This window comes from Pristiophorus japonicus, chromosome 1 (assembly GCF_044704955.1).
Source record: "Pristiophorus japonicus isolate sPriJap1 chromosome 1, sPriJap1.hap1, whole genome shotgun sequence".
NCBI classification, from domain to species: domain Eukaryota; kingdom Metazoa; phylum Chordata; class Chondrichthyes; family Pristiophoridae; genus Pristiophorus; species Pristiophorus japonicus.
In genome coordinates this window covers 286,833,327-286,851,248 of record NC_091977.1, presented here as the reverse complement: position 1 = coordinate 286,851,248, position 17,922 = coordinate 286,833,327, and positions in this window count along the sequence as shown.

The following is a 17,922-nucleotide window of genomic DNA, read 5'->3' as shown; positions in this document are numbered from 1 at the left end:
GCTAGCGTTGCAAAGAGTTTGTCGGCCTTTGGTAGTGGATATGGCCCTGCAGGGTAAAACGATTGATAGTTACTTTGTAATCGCCACAGATTCTAACGGTGCCGTCTCTCTTGAGGACTGGGACAATATGACTGGCCCACTTGCTGAACTCGATCAGTGAAATGATGCCCTCTGTTTGCAGCCGGTCTAGCTCGATCTCTACCCTTTCTCTCTTCATGTACGGTACTGCTCTCGCCTTGTGATGAATGGGTCGCTCCCCCAGAATTAGGTGGATCTGCACTTTTGCTCCTTGGAATTTCCCGATGCCTGGTTCGAACAGCGAAGGAAATTTGTTTAAGACCTGGGCACATGAAGTATCATCAGCTGGTGATAGCGCTCGGACGTCATCCCAGTTCCAGCGTATCTTTACAAGCCAGCTGCTGCCGAGCAGTGTGGGACCATCATCCGGTACCACCCAGAGTTGTAGCTTGTGCAACGCTCCATCGTAGGAGACCTTTATGGTAGCACTGCCAATTACAGGAATCAGTTTTTTCATGTAAGTTCTTAGTTTCGTGCGAACTGGAGTTAAGACAGGCCTTGAGGCCCTGTTGCACCACAAGCTTTTGAAAGTCTTTTTGCCCATGGTGGACTGGCTCACGCCCGTGTCCATCTCCATTGACACCGGGAGTCCATTTAGGTCAACATTCAGCATTATCGGGGGACAATTCGTAGTGAATGTGTGCACCCCATGTACCTCTGCCTCCTCTATCAGAGGCTCTGGTTCGTTGTGATCCTCCATGGATCTGTCCTCCTCTGCAACATGGCGATTTGCAGGTTTAACAGGCTTAGCTGCTCGCCTGCACACTCGCTGGAGGTGTCCCATTGTTCCACAGCCCTTGCAAACATACTCTTTGAATCGGCATGAATGAAAATGATGATCACCCTCACAGCGCCAACAAGTTATTAATGGCCCTGCATTCATCACCCTTAATGGTGGACACTGATTCATCTGCGGACATGCAGCTGCAGGTATGTGTGACCTGCCCTGTACGTTACGATTTGAAAACAATATCACTTTGTATTTGTAGCAGCACTTGTGTGCTGAGAGATTTGCTTCGTATTGTCACTGGTGGCAATGAACACCTGGGCTATCGCTATGGCCTTACTCAAGGTTGGGGTCTCTACAGTCAAAAGCTTGCGAAGTATGGTTTCGTGGCCAATGCCAAGTACGAAAAAGTCTCTGAGCATGTGCTCCAAATGTCCTTCAAATTCGCACTGTCCTGCAAGGCATCTTAGCTCGCCACTTCCTGCCTTCAGACCTTCTATAGTTGTAGAACCGGTACCTCCTCAACAGAAGGCTTTCCTTCGGGTTCAAATGCTCTCGGACCAGAGTGCACAAATCGTCGTACAATTTCTCCGTGGGTTTCGCTGGAGTGAGCAGATTCTTCATGAGGTCATACGTTGCTGCCCCACAGATGGTGAGGAGGATCGCCCATCGTTTCGCAGCGCTCTCTTCCCCATCTAGCTCGTTGGCCACGAAGTATTGGTCGAGTCGCTCCACAAAGGTTTCCCAATCATCTCAATTGTTCTCTGAATCTTTGGGTTCACTATTTGTATCTCATCACCAATTGTTGTGTATGGAGAAAGAGTCAGACTGAACACTGTGAGCTCAAAATAAAGTGTGACCGTATTCTTTTATTGCAGGTCTCCAGAGTGCCTCTCCAACTTGTGAAGCCTCCTTAAATACCTGTGCTCCAAAGGGATTATTGGATCCCTTGGGACTCCAGGGGATGAGCCCTCTGGTGGCTGAACAGAGTAAATACAAGTCCACATATATAACAGCCTGGGAGAGGCGAGCCGGTGTGCAATGCTCCAGGTTGCGACACCGGATCGAAATTTGAAACTCGCCAGATCTGGAGTGCCCGCAGCACGACCTAGTGGGAATGCCTGTGACAGCTGATGTTTCCAGCTTGGGTGGTTGCACGGAGGGAACGAATGCGTGCTTAAGCGAAGTGTGATTGTTTTAATTTTTTTATTTTTGCGATTCATGTGTCTGTTGCGTCAGGCAAGTATTGGGAATGTTTTTGGCGGGTTTTTTTCAGATTTTTTTGTCACGGAAGCTCGGAGGCCGGCTGTGTAGCTCAAGATTTTCAGTTGCTCAGTCGACCTAGCACGCTTAAAGAGATGTGGAACACTACCCTTCGTGCTCCGCTCCACACTCAGGGCTCAGCTGTTAAATTTTGTGGCTGGAGACGCAAACCATTTGCTGGCGCAATATTTACTGCTCTGCCCAGGTTCATGCCGCAACAGAGGCATGGCTAAATTTTCACCCCCTGGTGTTTGAAGTGGAAAGATTGACAAAGCCATAGTACGGCCCTCTGACTCTGGCCTTGTGTGCATTATCCTGCTAATGCTGAATCTGTTCCCGCACATGTGCCTTGGAATACATTGTTACATAAACTACAAAACACAAGTTGATGCGGATGTTGAAGCTTTGCTGTGTATCCATCCATGCTCTGACTGACCTGGAGGTGCTTGATGCTGTCAAAAATAGAAAATGTTCCATTCTCTGAATAACCCACAACATTTACCAAGTTTAAAATTAATATAAGGTAACCTGACATAACTTAATGCAGCAACCTTGGGTCAGTTGGTAGCACTCTCACCTCTGAGTCAGAAGGTCATGGATTCAAGCCCCAGAGACTCCAGAGACTTGAGAACATGATTTTGGCTGACACTTCAGTGCAGTGCTGAGGGAGCGCTGCATTGTCAGAGGTGCCATATTTCAGATGAGACGTCAGGTAAAAGATCCGATGGCATTATTCCAAGAAGAGCAGGGGAGTTATCCCGGTGTCCTGGCCAGATGTTTACCCCTCAACCAACATTACTAAAACAGCTTAAATTTCTGTTTGTGGGAGCTTGCTGTGTACAAATTTTCTGCCGTGTTTCCCACATTACAGCAGTGACTCCACTTGAAAGTGTAGTTCATTGACTGTGAATTGCTTCAGAGCATCCTGAGGTCATGAAAGGTGCTATATAAATGCAAGTTCTTTCTTTCTTCGATAACATATCCACTATCAATTCAATTTGGCAGCTAATATTAAAGCCGAATGCCCATTATATATTGGCATTAATTTGGCTGTAGTCACTCACACAATTACAATTAAAAAAAAATCCCCTCTCTAAACACAAAATTCTTCTAAATAAATGGCTTATGACCGACATATCATGCATCAAGTAATTTCCAGATTATAGTCTACATTTGTGTTTACTTTCAAGTTCATGAACCACATTATAAATAAAAACAAAAAATGCTGGAGATACTCAACAGGTCAGGCTGCATCTGTGGATAGAGAAACAGAGTTGACGTTTCATATCGATGAACTTTCATCAGAACTGGAAAAATTTAGAGATGCAACCATACAGGTGTGATGTCCGAAATCTGGAAACCTCAGGGCAGGCCAAGTTAAGGGGGGGGTCGGTCAGGCCGAGGCCAGGTCAGTCAGGCCGAGGCCAGGTCAGTCAGGCCGAGGCCAGGTCAGTCAGGCCGAGGCCAGGGCGAGGTTGGGCGGCCGGAGGTTGGGCGGCCGAGGCGGGCGGCCGAGTTGGAGGAATCCGGATTTCGGAACATTTTCCGGTTTCCGGACGACCTCGCCACTGATCGGCCTGGTGTCTGGATTCCAAAACACTTCGGATTTTGAACGCCCAACCTGTATTATAAAGTTGTATTTGATTCACCTGTCAGGATTAATCGAGTAATGCTCTCTGCAAATGTTTTGAAGATTCACACTCTCATATTCAGCCAAAACAGCTATCATTCACAGGAAGCTGACAAAGTTTGACTTAATATTTGTGGAATATTCATTGGGATAGCAAAACTGATGTCAGAACACTTGACAGATTCAGCACTTATTTTGACATACAGAGTAACTGGTGGCGAAATACTCCTTGTCCTGGAAAATAATTATTTGAAAGCAGAACCCAGACTCTTCCACAAGTCAAGCAAGGTAGGCTCTAAGAAAGATGGCATTGTGATTTTGATCAGTATAACTTTAAATCCAAATCAATGCGTGTTACTTGGTATTTGTGGGGAGTATGATGCCAGTCAACAGTAGCCGAAGATTCGCATCTGAATTTCCCTTCCTCACCAAAATACATAGTTGATAATGATATTACCAACGGCTGCAAGTTGTCTTTTTCAAATATGTAATAGTTCTATGGCGGTAATTTTACTTCCCTCCCAATCCAGGACAGGTGGTGTCGGGGGTGGGGTGGCAGTTAAATTATTAAAAATAGAAAGCCTGACCCCAACCCGCCGCAAACGCATCTAGTTCTGATTTAACCGTGACGGGTTTGGGGTTGGACGAGTAACCCGCTCCTGGGAGGCAGGTCGGTAATTATAATATTTCAATGAGGCTGCATGTCACAGATTTATCAATGATTTTAATTGAATGGCTGACGGCTGGGTTTCCCAGGGCTCGGGAATTTTTAGAGTTTTTCGGGAACCTCTGGTTGCTGATGAAGAACGCTAACCAGAAGATCCTGATCTCTTAGGCCTGCCGCTGCATTCAAATTTCCTTCCCCTTTTGCTGGTGCTGGGCCCTGCCATGGGACAGCCATGTGCTGGGATGCCCCCAAACCATATTAATGGCCATGGGCAGGAAATAAGGGGCACTCCTGGAACATGCTCCTGTCTAGTACAGGGTTAGATGTTGGGCCAGGAAAATCAACCTCTCTATATAAAGAGGCATAACAAGCCTTATATCTCTTTACTTTACCTAATTCAAAACCTATTGATGGCCACAAGCTCAATTGGAAAAGTAGTTTTGCTATTATGAAATAGATAATATCTAAGCTCCGAGTGCTCCCAGTGGGAAACTGCACTAGCTGGGAGTGTGGGTCTGGGAGAAGGCTACAACATTGTAGCGTCGATTCTGCATTGATCCTGACAGTCCACCTTCCTGCTTGGAGTATATGGATGTAAGGGGGCAGATTTGCAAAGCACAATTATCTTGGAAATGGATGTGGAATAGTCTTTTTCTTCCAGTTTCTTCAGAATATGAACTTTAATGGGCACCCCATATGCAAAATGAGATTGTGCAGCTATTAGCAGTCACAATGCATTCACAATGGCCCGGATTTTGCGGTTGGTGGCGTAACGAAGGATTATGTGGAATCGGTATGGGTGGAGCTACGGAATACCAAAGGGCAGAAGATGCTAGTGGAAGTTGTGTACAGACCTCCAAACAGTAGTAGTGATGTTGGAGAGGGCATCAAACAGGAAATTAGGGGTGCATGCAATAAAGGTGCAGCAGTTATCATGGGTGACATTAATATGCATATAGATTGGGCTAACCAAACTGTAAACAATACGGTGGAGGAGGATTTCCTGGGGTGCATAAGGGATGGTTTTCTAGACCAATATGTCGAGGAACCAACTAGCGGGGAGGCCATCTTAGACTGGGTGTTGTGTAATGAGAGAGGATTAATTAGCAATCTCGTTGTGCGAGGCCTCTTGGGGAAGAGTGACCATAATATGGTGGAGGATGGAGAATGAAACAGTTAATTCAGAGACCATGGTCCAGAACTTAAAGAATGGTAACTTTGAAGGTATGAGGAGTGAATTGGCTAGGATAGATTGGCGAATGATACTTAAGGGGTTGACAATGGATGGGCAATGGCAGACATTTAGAGACCGCATGGATGAACTACAACAATTGTACATCCCTGTCTGGCGTAAAAATAAAAAAGGGAAGGTGGCTCAACCGTGGCTATCAAAGGAAAGCAGGGATAGTATTAAAGCCAAGGAAGTGGCATACAAATTGGCCAGAAATAGCAGCGAACCTGGGGACTGGGAGAAATTTAGAACTCAGCAGAGGAGGACAAAGGGTTTGATTAGGGCAGGGAAAATAGATACGAGAGGAAGCTTGCAGGGAACATTAAAATGGACTGCAAAAGCTTCTATAGGTATGTAAAGAGAAAAAGGTTAGTAAAGACAAACGTAGGTCCCCTGCAGTCAGAATCAGGGGAAGTCATAGCTGGGAACAAAGAAATGGCAGACCAATTGAACAAGTACTTTGGTTCAGTATTCACTAAGGAGGACACAAACAACCTTCCGGATATAAAAGGGGCCAGAGGGTCTAGTAAGAAGGAGGAACTGAGGGAAATCCTTATTCGTCGGGAAATTGTGTTGGGGAAATTGATGGGATTGGAGGCCGATGAATCCCCAGGGCCTGATGGTCTGCATTCCAGAGTACTTAAGGAGGTGGCCTTGGAAATAGTGGATGCATTGACAGTCATTTTCCAACATTCCATAGACTCTGGATCAGTTCCTATGGAGTGGAGGGTAGCCAATGTAACCCCACTTTTTAAAAAAGGAGGGAGAGAGAAAACAGGGAATTATAGACCGGTCAGCCTGACATCGGTAGTGGGTAAAATGATGGAATCAATTATTAAGGATGTCATAGCAGCACATTTGGAAAGAGGTGACATGATAGGTCCAAGTCAGCATAGATTTGTGAAAGGGAAATCATGCTTGACAAATCTTCTGGAATTTTTTGAGGATGTTTCCAGTAGAGTGGACAAGGGGGAGCCAGTTGATGTGGTGTATTTGGACTTTCAGAAGGCTTTCGACAAGGTCCCACACAAGAGATTAACGTGCAAAGTTAAAGCACATGGGATTGGGGGTAGTGTGCTGACATGGATTGAGAACTGGTTGGCAGACAGGAAGTAAAGAGTAGGAATAAATGGGTACTTTTCAGAATGGCAGGCAGTGACTAGTGAGGTACCGCAAGGTTCTGTGCTGGGACCCTAGCTGTTTACATTGTACATTAATAATTTAGACGAGGGGATTAAATGTAGTATCTCCAAGTTTGCAGATGACACTAAGTTGGGTGGCAGTGTGAGCTGCGAGGAGGAAGCTACGAGGCTGCAGAGTGACTTGGATAGGTTAGGTGAGTGGGCAAATGCATGGCAGATGAAGTATAATGTGGATAAATGTGAGGTTATCCACTTTGGTTGTAAAAACAGAGAGACAGAATATTATCTGAATGGTGACAGATTAGGAAAAGGGGAGGTGCAACAAGACCTGGGTGTCATGGTACATCAGTCACTGAAGGTTGGCATGCAGGTACAGCAGGCGGTTAAAAAAGCAAATGGCATGTTGGCCTTCATAGCGAGGGGATTTGAGTACAGGGGCAGGGAGGTGTTACTACAGTTGTACAGGGCCTTGGTGAGGCCACACCTGGAGTATTATGTACAACTTTGGTCTCCTAACTTGAGGAAGGACATTCTTGCTATTGAGGGAGTGCAGCGAAGGTTCACCAGACTGATTCACGGGATGGCGGGACTGAGATTTCAAGAAAGACTGGATCAACTGGGCTTGTATTCACTGGAGTTCAGAAGAATGAAAGGGGATCTCATAGAAACGTTTAAAATTCTGACGGGTTTAGACAGGTTAGATGCAGGAAGAATGTTCCCAATGTTGGGGAAGCCCAGAACCAGGGGTCACAGTCTAAGGATAAGGGGTAAGCCATTTCGGACCGAGATGAGGAGAAGCTTCTTCACCCAGAGAGTGGTGAACCTGTGGAATTCTCGACCACAGAAAGTTGTTGAGGCCAATTCACTAAATATATTCAAAAAGGAGTTCAATATAGTCCTTACTACTCGGGGGATCAAGGGGTATGGCGAGAAAGCAGGAATGGGGTACTGAAGTTGCATGTTCAGCCATGAACTCATTGAATGGCGGTGCAGGCTCAAAGGGCCAAATGGCCTACTCCTGCACCTATTTTCTATGTTTCTATGTTTCTATTACCCAGCCGGCTTCCAAACGGAATGCGTACTTACTTGCTGGGAACCCTCCTCTGTGAATTTGCTGTCAGGCACTGCAGAGTAGAGGGCAGCATCGTGGCCCAGGGATCCCAGGGGCGCACCATTGTGGAAGCGTATCTGGGATCACATGAGGTGGCACTCCAATCAGCAAACAGAAGTTCTATCATTCACCTCCATTAATCTCTGACACTTGCATTCTTTAATTAATTTACGGACGATTTGGGTGTCATGAAAGTTGGATGCATATCAATTTAAGACTGACACTTTGATCTCCTTGATGAGGCGCTAAACCGAGGCCCCGGCTACTCTCTCAAGTGGACGTAAAAGATCCCATAGATCTATTTCGAAGAAGAGCAGGGGAGTTATCCCCGGTGTTCTGGCCAATATTTATTGCTCAATCAACATAACAAAAAAAACAGATTATCTGTTCGTTATCACATTGCTGTTTGCGGGAGCTTGCTGTGGGCAAATTGGCTGCCACATTTCCTACATGACAACAGTGACTACACTCCAAACTACTTCATTGGCTGAAAAGCGCTTTGAGATGTCCAGTGATCATGAAAGGCGCTATATAAATGCAAATCTTTCGTTTTTCTTTCTTTCAAATAATATTGGGATTACAGGTACCAACATTGCAGTGTTTAATCACAGCCACATGCAGTTGGATCGTACCAGAAGAGATTTCCAAAATTACAAACTGTTTAACAATGTACAGAAGTTATCAGAAATACATTGAGCCGTTTATTGTCGCCAAAACTAGTTGCTTATGAAGAGCTGGCAGGAGGATGACCACAACTTTGAAAGGATGTTTTCCCCACAAGAAAGCCGCACAGCTTGTGGACCCACTTAAAACTAAAGTTATCAGGGTATTATTTTCTGGCAATAGCAATAAGGATATCGCTCAAATTTGCAGAATTCACAAGTACGGTGGGAAAACATTCTCCTGTGCCTGTTTGCACCAACCATAAAATTCTCCTATGTAATTGCTGGGCAGTGGGTGGGCAATTAGCCCAACTCTGTGCCAGTAATAAAGATTTCATATTCGTAGTGGATGATGTGCCGAGATAGAACTTGACAGATTGCAAGTTCAGGATTTAGCGCATGAACAGTGCATGCGGAAATCCTTAATTGCTGTCCATTCCAAAGGCGGTGCCATCATACCGATCACAAATTCTGCCTCATCATTTGTCTACAATTTTATTGGTATTTTGTGGAGGCATCAGTTTTGACAAAGTAGTAGCACTCTCTGAATCAGAAGGTTGTGGGCTCCACTCTAGAAATTGTGCACATAATCTAAGCTGACTCTTCAGTGCAGTACTGAGGTAGTGCTGCATGTTGGAGGCACCACCTTTCAAATGACGTACTAAAGCAAGAGAAGGTCTGCCTATTTGGGTGAATGAAAACGTTCCCACGGCACTATTTGAAGAATTGCTGAGGAGTTCTCCTGGTATTCTGGCCAACATTGGTCCCTCAATCAATACCATCAAAAACAGATTAAATTGACATTGGTGTTTGAGGGACTTTGCTGTGTGTAAATTGATTGCAGCGTTTGCCTACAAAAACAACAGTAACTGTACTTCAAAAGTAATTAATTGGCTGTAAAGCACTTTGAAACAATTGGGGGAATTTAATCTGAAACATCAGGAGGGTTGTGGGAGGTTTTAAAAAACTAAATCCTGACCCCAATCCGCCACCAACCTACCCACTTCCAGTGTTAACAGAGGTGAAAGGGATTGGAGAGGAGCCTGCAGCGAGGACGCAGTAGAATATAAACAAAGAGCAGTGTTGAAAGAGAAAAAAAATCCAGGAATGATAGCTGGTAACTAGATGGTTGGTAAAGGTTACACCATTTTTTTTTCTTCAAGCTAGGGGTCTTTGTTAAATAGCTGGTTAAGGATAAAGCAGGAGCTAGCAGAATAGTAACTGTTAATACTGTATTAAATGATTAACTGCTAATACTATATTAACTTAGTAGCTGTTCATAATATATATTAATAACTTGAATTACATACATCTTAATCTTAAGTTTCTGTAAAGTATTTGAATAAATAAAGACATGGTAGGGCAGCTCAATCCCATGGAATGCACATCATGTGCCATGTGGGAAATCCAAGACGTTGACCGTGGCCTGGACAAACACATGTGCAGGAAGTATTGGCGGCTGGAGGAGCTCGAGCTCCAGGTTTCGGAACTTGAGCAGCAGCTGGCATCACTGCAGTGCATCCATGAGGCTGAGTGTTTTGTTGATAGCACGTTTGAGGAGGTGGTCAACCCACAGATAGGGAGTGCACAGGCAGAGAGGGAAATGGGTGACCACCAGACAGAAAAGGAGGACCAGGCAGGCAGTGCAGGAGTCCCTTGAGTGCATCTCGCTCTCCAATCAGTATTCGGTTCTGATTACTGGTGAGGGTGATGGTTCCTCTGGGGATTACAGCCAGAGCCAATCTGTGCCACCACGGGTGGCTCAGCTGTACGGGAGGGGGTAAGGAAGAAGAGTGGGGGTGAAATAGTGGTAGGGGATTCTATAGTTAGGGGAGCTAACAGGTGTTTCTGTGGCCACAGACGTGACTCCAGGATGGTATGTTGCCTCCCTGGTACCAGGGTCAAGGATGTCACTGAATGGCTGCAGAACATTCTGCGGGGGGGAGGGTGAACAGCCAGAGGTCGTGGTCCATATTGGTACCAACGAGATAGGCAGAAAGAGGGTTGAGGTCATACAGACAGATTTTAGGGAACTAGGAAAGAGATTAAAAAGCAGGGCCTTAAAGGTAGTAATCTGCCAATAATCCTGATGCCATGCGCAAGTGAGTATAGAAATAGAAGGATAGAGCAGATGAATGCATGGCTGGAGAGATGGTGCAGGAGGGAGGGCTGCAGATTCCTGGGGCATTGGGGCCAGTTCTGGGGGAGGTAGGACCTGTACAGGCCGGACAGGTTATACCTCAACAGGGCCGGAGCCAATATCCTCGAGGGGAGGTTTGCTACTGCTGTTGGGGAGGGTTTACACTAATTTGGCAGTGGAATGGGCACCAGGATGTAGCATTAGAAAAGGGAAGCAAAGTGCTTAACGGATTGGGAGTGGCAGAGAGCACTAAACTATGAAATAGTAACGTATTAGGCGGGGCCCACTTAAGAGGGAATACAGGATGGTCTAAGGTGGGTTTACGGTGTACGTCTGTGAACGCACAAAGCTTAGCAAACAAGGTAAGTGAGCTGCAGGCACAAATAGCCACATGGGATTAAGATGTTGTAGCAATAACAGATCTGGCTCAAAAAAGTGCAGGATTGTGATTTAAATATTCCTGGTTATAGGGTGTTCAGGAAAGATAGGGAAGGAAAGATAAGAGGTGATGTGGCAGCATAGGTTAAGGAGAATGTTACAGTGTTGGAGAGGGAGGATGTCCTGGAGGGGACAAGGACAGAATCTATCTGGCTAAAGTTAAGAAATATGGAGCAGCAAATTTGCAGAGAAATTACAGAGAGGTGCAAGAACTAGAGTAATAATAATGGGGGGCTTCAACTATCCTAATATAGACTGGGATCGTAATTGTGTAAAGGGCAGAGAAGGGGAAGAATTTCCGCAATGTGTTCAGGAGAACTTTCTTGATCAGTATATTTGCAGGTCAACGAGGGAGGAGGCATTGCTGGGGAAAGAGGTAGGTCAAGTGTTAGGGACAGAATTAGGCACATTTGAATAGGGGTGGATTAATTAAGGAAAACCTGCACAGATTTATTAAAGGCAAATCATTTTAACCAATTTGATGAGGTGACGGAGAGGGTTGATGAGGGTAATGCGGTTGATGTGGTATACATGGATTTCCAAAAAGCATTTGACAAAATGCCACACAATAGGCTTGCTAGCAAAATTGAAGCCCATGGAATAAATGGGACAGTGGCAGCCTGGATACTAAATTGGTTAAGTGATAGGAAACAGAGAGTAGTGGTGAACTGTTGTTTTTCGAACTGGAGGAAGGTATACAGTCGGTAGATACTATGGTCGGTACGAGGACCATTGCTTTTCTTTATATATTTTAATGACTTAGACATGGGTATACAGAGCACAATTTAAAAATGTGCAGATGAGACAAAACTTGGAAGTATCGTGAGCAGTGAGCAGGAGAGTAATAAACTTCAGGAAGACAAAGACAGGCTGGCGAAATGGGCAGACATGAGGCGGATTAAATATAACGCAGAAAAATGTGAGGTGATGCATTTTGGTAGAAAACATGAGGAGAGGACATATAAACTAAATGGTACAATCCAAAATGGGGTGCACGAACAGAGAGACGTGGCGGTATGTGTTCATAAATCGTTGAAGGTGGCAGGGCAGGTAGAGAAATCAGTTAAAAAGGCTAACGGGATCCTGGGCTTCATAAATAGAGGTATAAAGTACAAAAGTGTGGAAATTATGATGAACATGTATAAACTTGATGAGCCTGGTTTGGCCCCAACTGGAGTACTGTGTCCAGAGGCTGGGTATTCTGCAGTGAGTGTCTCACCATTTGACTCCCCAAAGCATTTCCACAATCTACATGGCACAAGTCAGGAGTGTGATAGAATACTCTCCACTTGCCTGGGTGAGTGCAGCTCCAACAACACTCAAGAAGCTCAACACCATCCAGGACAAAGCAGTCTGCTTGATTGGCATCCCATCCACCACCTATAACATTCACTCCTTCCATCACCAGTGTACCGTAGCTGCAGTGTGTACCATCTACTAGATGCACTGCGACAACTCGCCAAGCTCCTTCGGCAGCAACTCCAAAACCAATCACCTCTACCACCTAGAAGGACAAGGGCAGCAGGCACATGGGAACACCACCACCTCCACGTTCCCCTCCAAGTCACACACCAGCCTGACTTGTCACTGTTCCTTCATCGTTGCTGGGTCAATATCCTGGAATACCCTCCCTAACAGCACTGTGGGAGCACGTTTACCACAAAGTTTGCAGCAGTTCAAGAAGATGGCTCACCACCATCTTCTCAAGAGCAATTAGGGATGGGCCAAAATGCTTGCCTTGCCAGTGACGCCTACATCCCAAGAATGAATTTTTTTTTTAAATTGGAGCCACCACAGTTTAGGAAGGATGCCTTAGAGATGGTGCAGAAAAGATTTATGAGAAAGATTCCAGGAATGAGGGACTTCTGTTATGTTGATAATCTGGAGAAGCTGGGATTGTTCTTCTTGGAGCAGAGAAGGTTGAGAGGAGATTTGATAGAGGTGTTCAAAATCATGAGGGGTCTGGACAGAGTACACAGAGAGAAACTGTTCCCATTAGTAGAAGGGTCGAGAACCAGAGGACACAGATTTAAGGTGATTGGCTAAAGATCCAAATGCGACATATGGAAAAAATTGTTTATGCAGTGAGTGATTAGGATCTGGAATACAATGCCTGAAAGAGCGGTAGAGGCAGACTCAATTTTATTTTTGAAAAGGGAGTTGGATAAGTATCTGAAGGAAAACAAATTGCTGGGCTACGGAGAAAGGGCAGGGGAGTGGGACTAGTTGAGTACTGGCACGGGTTTGATGGGCCGAATGGCCTTCTTCCATGATGTAACCATTCTATGATTCTATGATTCCCTGATTCTATGCCAGGCAGCCACTGTCCGAGGCTGGCATGCCCATGGTGATTTTTTTCTGATTTAACTCTGACTGATCGGGTTTTTCAGGCCTCAGGGAAATAAGGCAAGGACTGCTGGATTCAGCGTCCCTGCCTCACCCACCTCCCATGATCGGACACCCACCCTTCCGATCCCTCCCCACTTGAGGCCTCCAATCTTCCACCAGCCCCATCCATACGACCCCTGATCACCTTCCTGGCCTCCCCGCTCCAGACCCCAATCATCCTCCAGTCCCGATCCCTCCCCCAATCAACGTCCAACCCCGATCCCTCCCTTAATCAACGTCCAGCCCCGATCCCTCCCTCAATCAACGTCCAGCCCTGATCCCTCCCCCAATCATCCTCCTGCCCCAGTTCCTCCCCCAATCATCCTCCCGATTCCTCCTTCCCTCCTCTCTGAGGCCTAGTGCCACCTGCCTGCAGTTAGCCTGCCTCCCCACCTGGCTGGCTGCTGGCGGGAAACAGAGCTTTGAAATGTTAATCGGGCCCTGCTGTTAACTTCAGCAGTTCCGGCAGAAAACCTGCTCTCTGGGTTTCCCAATCGCTTTTTAGCCCCCCCGCCCGCTGTCTACTCACAAGATAGAGTCACTGTCAATAATTATTGGTCACCACCATGCTTATCATAGCTGCAAATAATGATATACAGTTTCAGGCAGTCGTTGATTCACCTTCTCTTATTAAATGTACTGCTGCATAGTTGAACTGCCAAAGTATGGCCTTGAAATTATGCTGCAGAGATATTAGCATTTGAACACTTAACACATTGCTATGCGGTTCCTTTGTCCAGTGTTTTGACAGAGGCATTAATACATTTGTGTTAAATTAGTTGGTGCCTATTTTGAAATCGCTGAATAAGGAAAGGTGCAAGAATGTGCCAAACATTTGTATGCTAATATTCACAGACTGTAATCTCAAGGCTAGCAATGCCAGAGAAAAAATGTGTTTCACATGAGGAGAAATTAGATTGTGATGTTCATACAATTTACAGAATGAATGGTTGAATTACTTCTTTTCACTGTATTAACATACGATAGTTTTGTTACATTGAAAGGTAATAGAACTTCTATAATGTGCTGTGTTAACACCAAGAGTTGTGCCTCGAGCTGTGAGCCATGCCATTAGTTAAGTAGTTCAGTCACAAACTAAACTGATTTCCAACTGCCTGACAGCAAGTTTGCTTTAAATGTAAATCAAAATCAATTGTTGTACTTCAGCTATCACCTTTTGTCTGTCGCAGCCTGGTGAAGGTTGAAGGGACAATAATGTTTTTGATTTAGAGTAACAACCTTAGACTGACACAGGAACATTTGTCTTTACATTGCAACCAGTACAAATTCACCAAAGACTTTGCATAGTACAGAGGGTATTACAGTAAAAGATACAGCAGCCAAGAAATTTGGGGGTTTAGCCTTACCCATTATCACCAGTTTCAGGGAAACAAAATGGCGGTCGCTGCTGGTGGGACCCATGGCGGCTGGTATTTTTGGATGGCCAACGGTGATGCTGATGTCTCACAGTTTTATAGAGGATGTATATCATGGCATCAGTGATGTGCAAAACTTACTTGATGCCCGATCCGCGAGTTTCGACTTTGCCGCATCACTTCCCAGCATTCCTTAGTGCCATGAGCGGAGCAAGCACTAAGAAACAGGAAGGAGGCTCCAGCAGCGGTATTTAAAGGGATTATCTGCAACTGTCTGAAGCTGACATGTTTCTGCATTTTGAGTGGCTCTGTGCAACCTTCTGCAACTCCAGTAACTTTATTCATTTATTTCAAGGTTCTAAGGTAACAGAGAGTATTGGGAGTGGTGACCACCTTCATTTTTATTTAAAGGCTTCTACTCACAATACTTGCTCACAGTCATGGGGGCTCGACTGGCAGTTCCCCTCATACTCGAGTATCTTAGGGAGAGGGAGCGGAGGCAGTGAAGAAGAGGAGAAGATGCTCATAAAGGGAGGAGGAGGAGGGCGAGGAGGGTTCTCAACAGGAGGCTTTACCCACCTAGGGTCTTCCAAGAGCACTTCCCTAATATCCGCTTAAGCGAGGAGCAGTGTATTGGGACCCTCCGCTTCGTCAAGGAGTTGGTCACAGAACTCTGCTACCTCCTGAAACCAGACCTGCAGACTGAGAGTAGGGTGATCATGGTTTTCCCAGTGGCTCTCAAGTTCACCATGACCGTCAACTTCTTCTCCAGCAGATCCTTCCAGTCTGCAGCAGGGGATAACAAGAGAATAGATAGCCATCCATGGCTAACTAAAGAAATAAAGGACGGTATCCAATTAAAAACAAGGGCATACAAAGTGGGCAAAACTAGTGGGAGAACAGAAGACTGGGAAGAGTTTAAAAGCCAGCAAAGTTTGACTAAAAAAATGATTAAGAAAGGGAAGATAGACTATGAAAGTAAACTAGCACAAAATATAAAAACAGATAGCAAGAGTTTCTATAGGTATACAAAAAGGAAAAAAATGGCTAAAGTTAATGTTGGTCCCTTGGAAGACAAGACCGAGGAACATGGAGATGGCAGAAACTTTGAACACATATTTTGTATCAGTCTTTATGGTAGAGGACACTAACAATATTCCAACAGTGGATAGTCAAGGGGCTATAGGCAGGGAGGAACTTAACACAATCACAATCACAAAGCAAGTTGTACTCAGTAAGATAATGGGACTAAAGGCAGATAAATCCTTTGGACCTGATGGCTTGCATCCTAGGGTCTTAAGAAAAGTAGTGACAGGGATTATGTATGCATTGATTGTAATTTACCAAAATTCCCTGGATTCTGGGGAGGTCCCAGCAGATTGGAAAACTGCAAATGTAACGCACCTATTTAAAAAAGGAGGCAGACAAAAAGCAGGGAACTAGAGAGCAGTTAGCCTAACATCTGTGGTTTTGAAAATGTTGGAGTCCATTATTAAAGAAGCAGTAGCAGGACATTTGGAAAAGCAAAATTCGGTCAGGCAGAGTCAGCATGGATTTATGAAGGGGAAGTCACGTTTGACAAATTTGCTGCAGGTCTTTGTGGATGTAACGAACAGGGTGGATAAAGGGGAACCAGTGGATGTGGTGTATTTGGACTTTCAGAAGGCATTTGACAAGGTGCCACATAAAAGGTCACTGCACAAGATAAATGTTCACGGGTTTGGGGGTAATATATTAGCATGGATAGAAGATTGGCTAACTATGAGAGAACAGAGAGTCAGAATAAATGGTTCATTCTCGGGTTGGCAACCAGTAACTAGTGGGGTGCCGCAGGGATCAGTGCTGGGACCCCAACTATTTGCAATCAACATTAACGAATTGGAAGAAGGGACTGAGTGTAACGTAGGCAAGTGTGCAGATGATACAAAGATGGGAGGAAAAGCAATTAGTGAGGAGGACACAAAAAATCTGCAAAAGGACATAGACAGGCTAAGTGAGTGAGCAAAAAATTGGCAGATGTAGTATAATGTTGGAAAGTGTGAGGTCATGCACTTTGGGAGAAAAAAATCAAAGAGCAAGTTATTATTTAAATGGAGAAAGATCGCAAAGTGCTGCAGTGCAGTGGGACCTGGGGGTATTTGTGTATGAAACACAAAAGGATAGTATGCAGGTACAGCAAGTGATCAGGAAAGCCAAAGGTACCTTGGCCTTTATTGCAAAGGGGATGGAGTATAAAAGCAGGGAAGTCTTGCTACAGCTATACAAGATATTGGTGAGGCCACATCTGGAATGCTGCATGCAGTTTTGGATTCCATATTTACGAAAGGATATACTTGGTTCGGAGGCCATTCAGAGAACGTTCACTAGGTTGATTCTGGGGATGAGGGGGTTGACTTATGAGGAAAGGTTGAGTAGGTTGGGCCTCTACACATTGGAATTGAGAAGAATGAGATGTGATCTTATCGAAACGTATAAGATAATGAGGGGGCTTGACAGGTTGGATGCAGGGAAGATGTTTCCACTGATGGGGGAGACTAGAACTAGAGGGCATGATCTTAGAATCAGGGGTCGCCCATTTAAAATGGAGATGAGGAGGAATTTCTTCTCTCAGAGGGTTGTAATTCTGTGGAATTCATTGCCTCAGAGAGCTGTGGAAGCTGCGACATTGAATAAATTTAAGTCAGAAATAGACAGTTTCTTAAACGATAAGAGCATAAGGGCTTATGGGGAGCGGGCAGGGAAGTGGAGCTGAGTCCTTGATCAGATCAGCAATTATCTTAATGAATGGCGGAGCAGGCTCGAGGGGTCGTATGGCGTAATACTGTTCCTATTTCTTATGTTCTTATTGTTATGTATGCAACACCTTGTAACCAGCATTCTACCATCACCAGAGGGTGCATAGAAACATAGAAACATGGAAAATAGGTGTAGGAGTAGGCCATTCGGCCCTTTGAGCCTGCACCACCATTAAATACGATCATGGATGATCATGCAACTTAAGTGCCCCATTCCTGCTTTCTCTCCAAATCCCTTGATCCCTTTAGCTGTAAGGGCAATATCTAAGTCCCT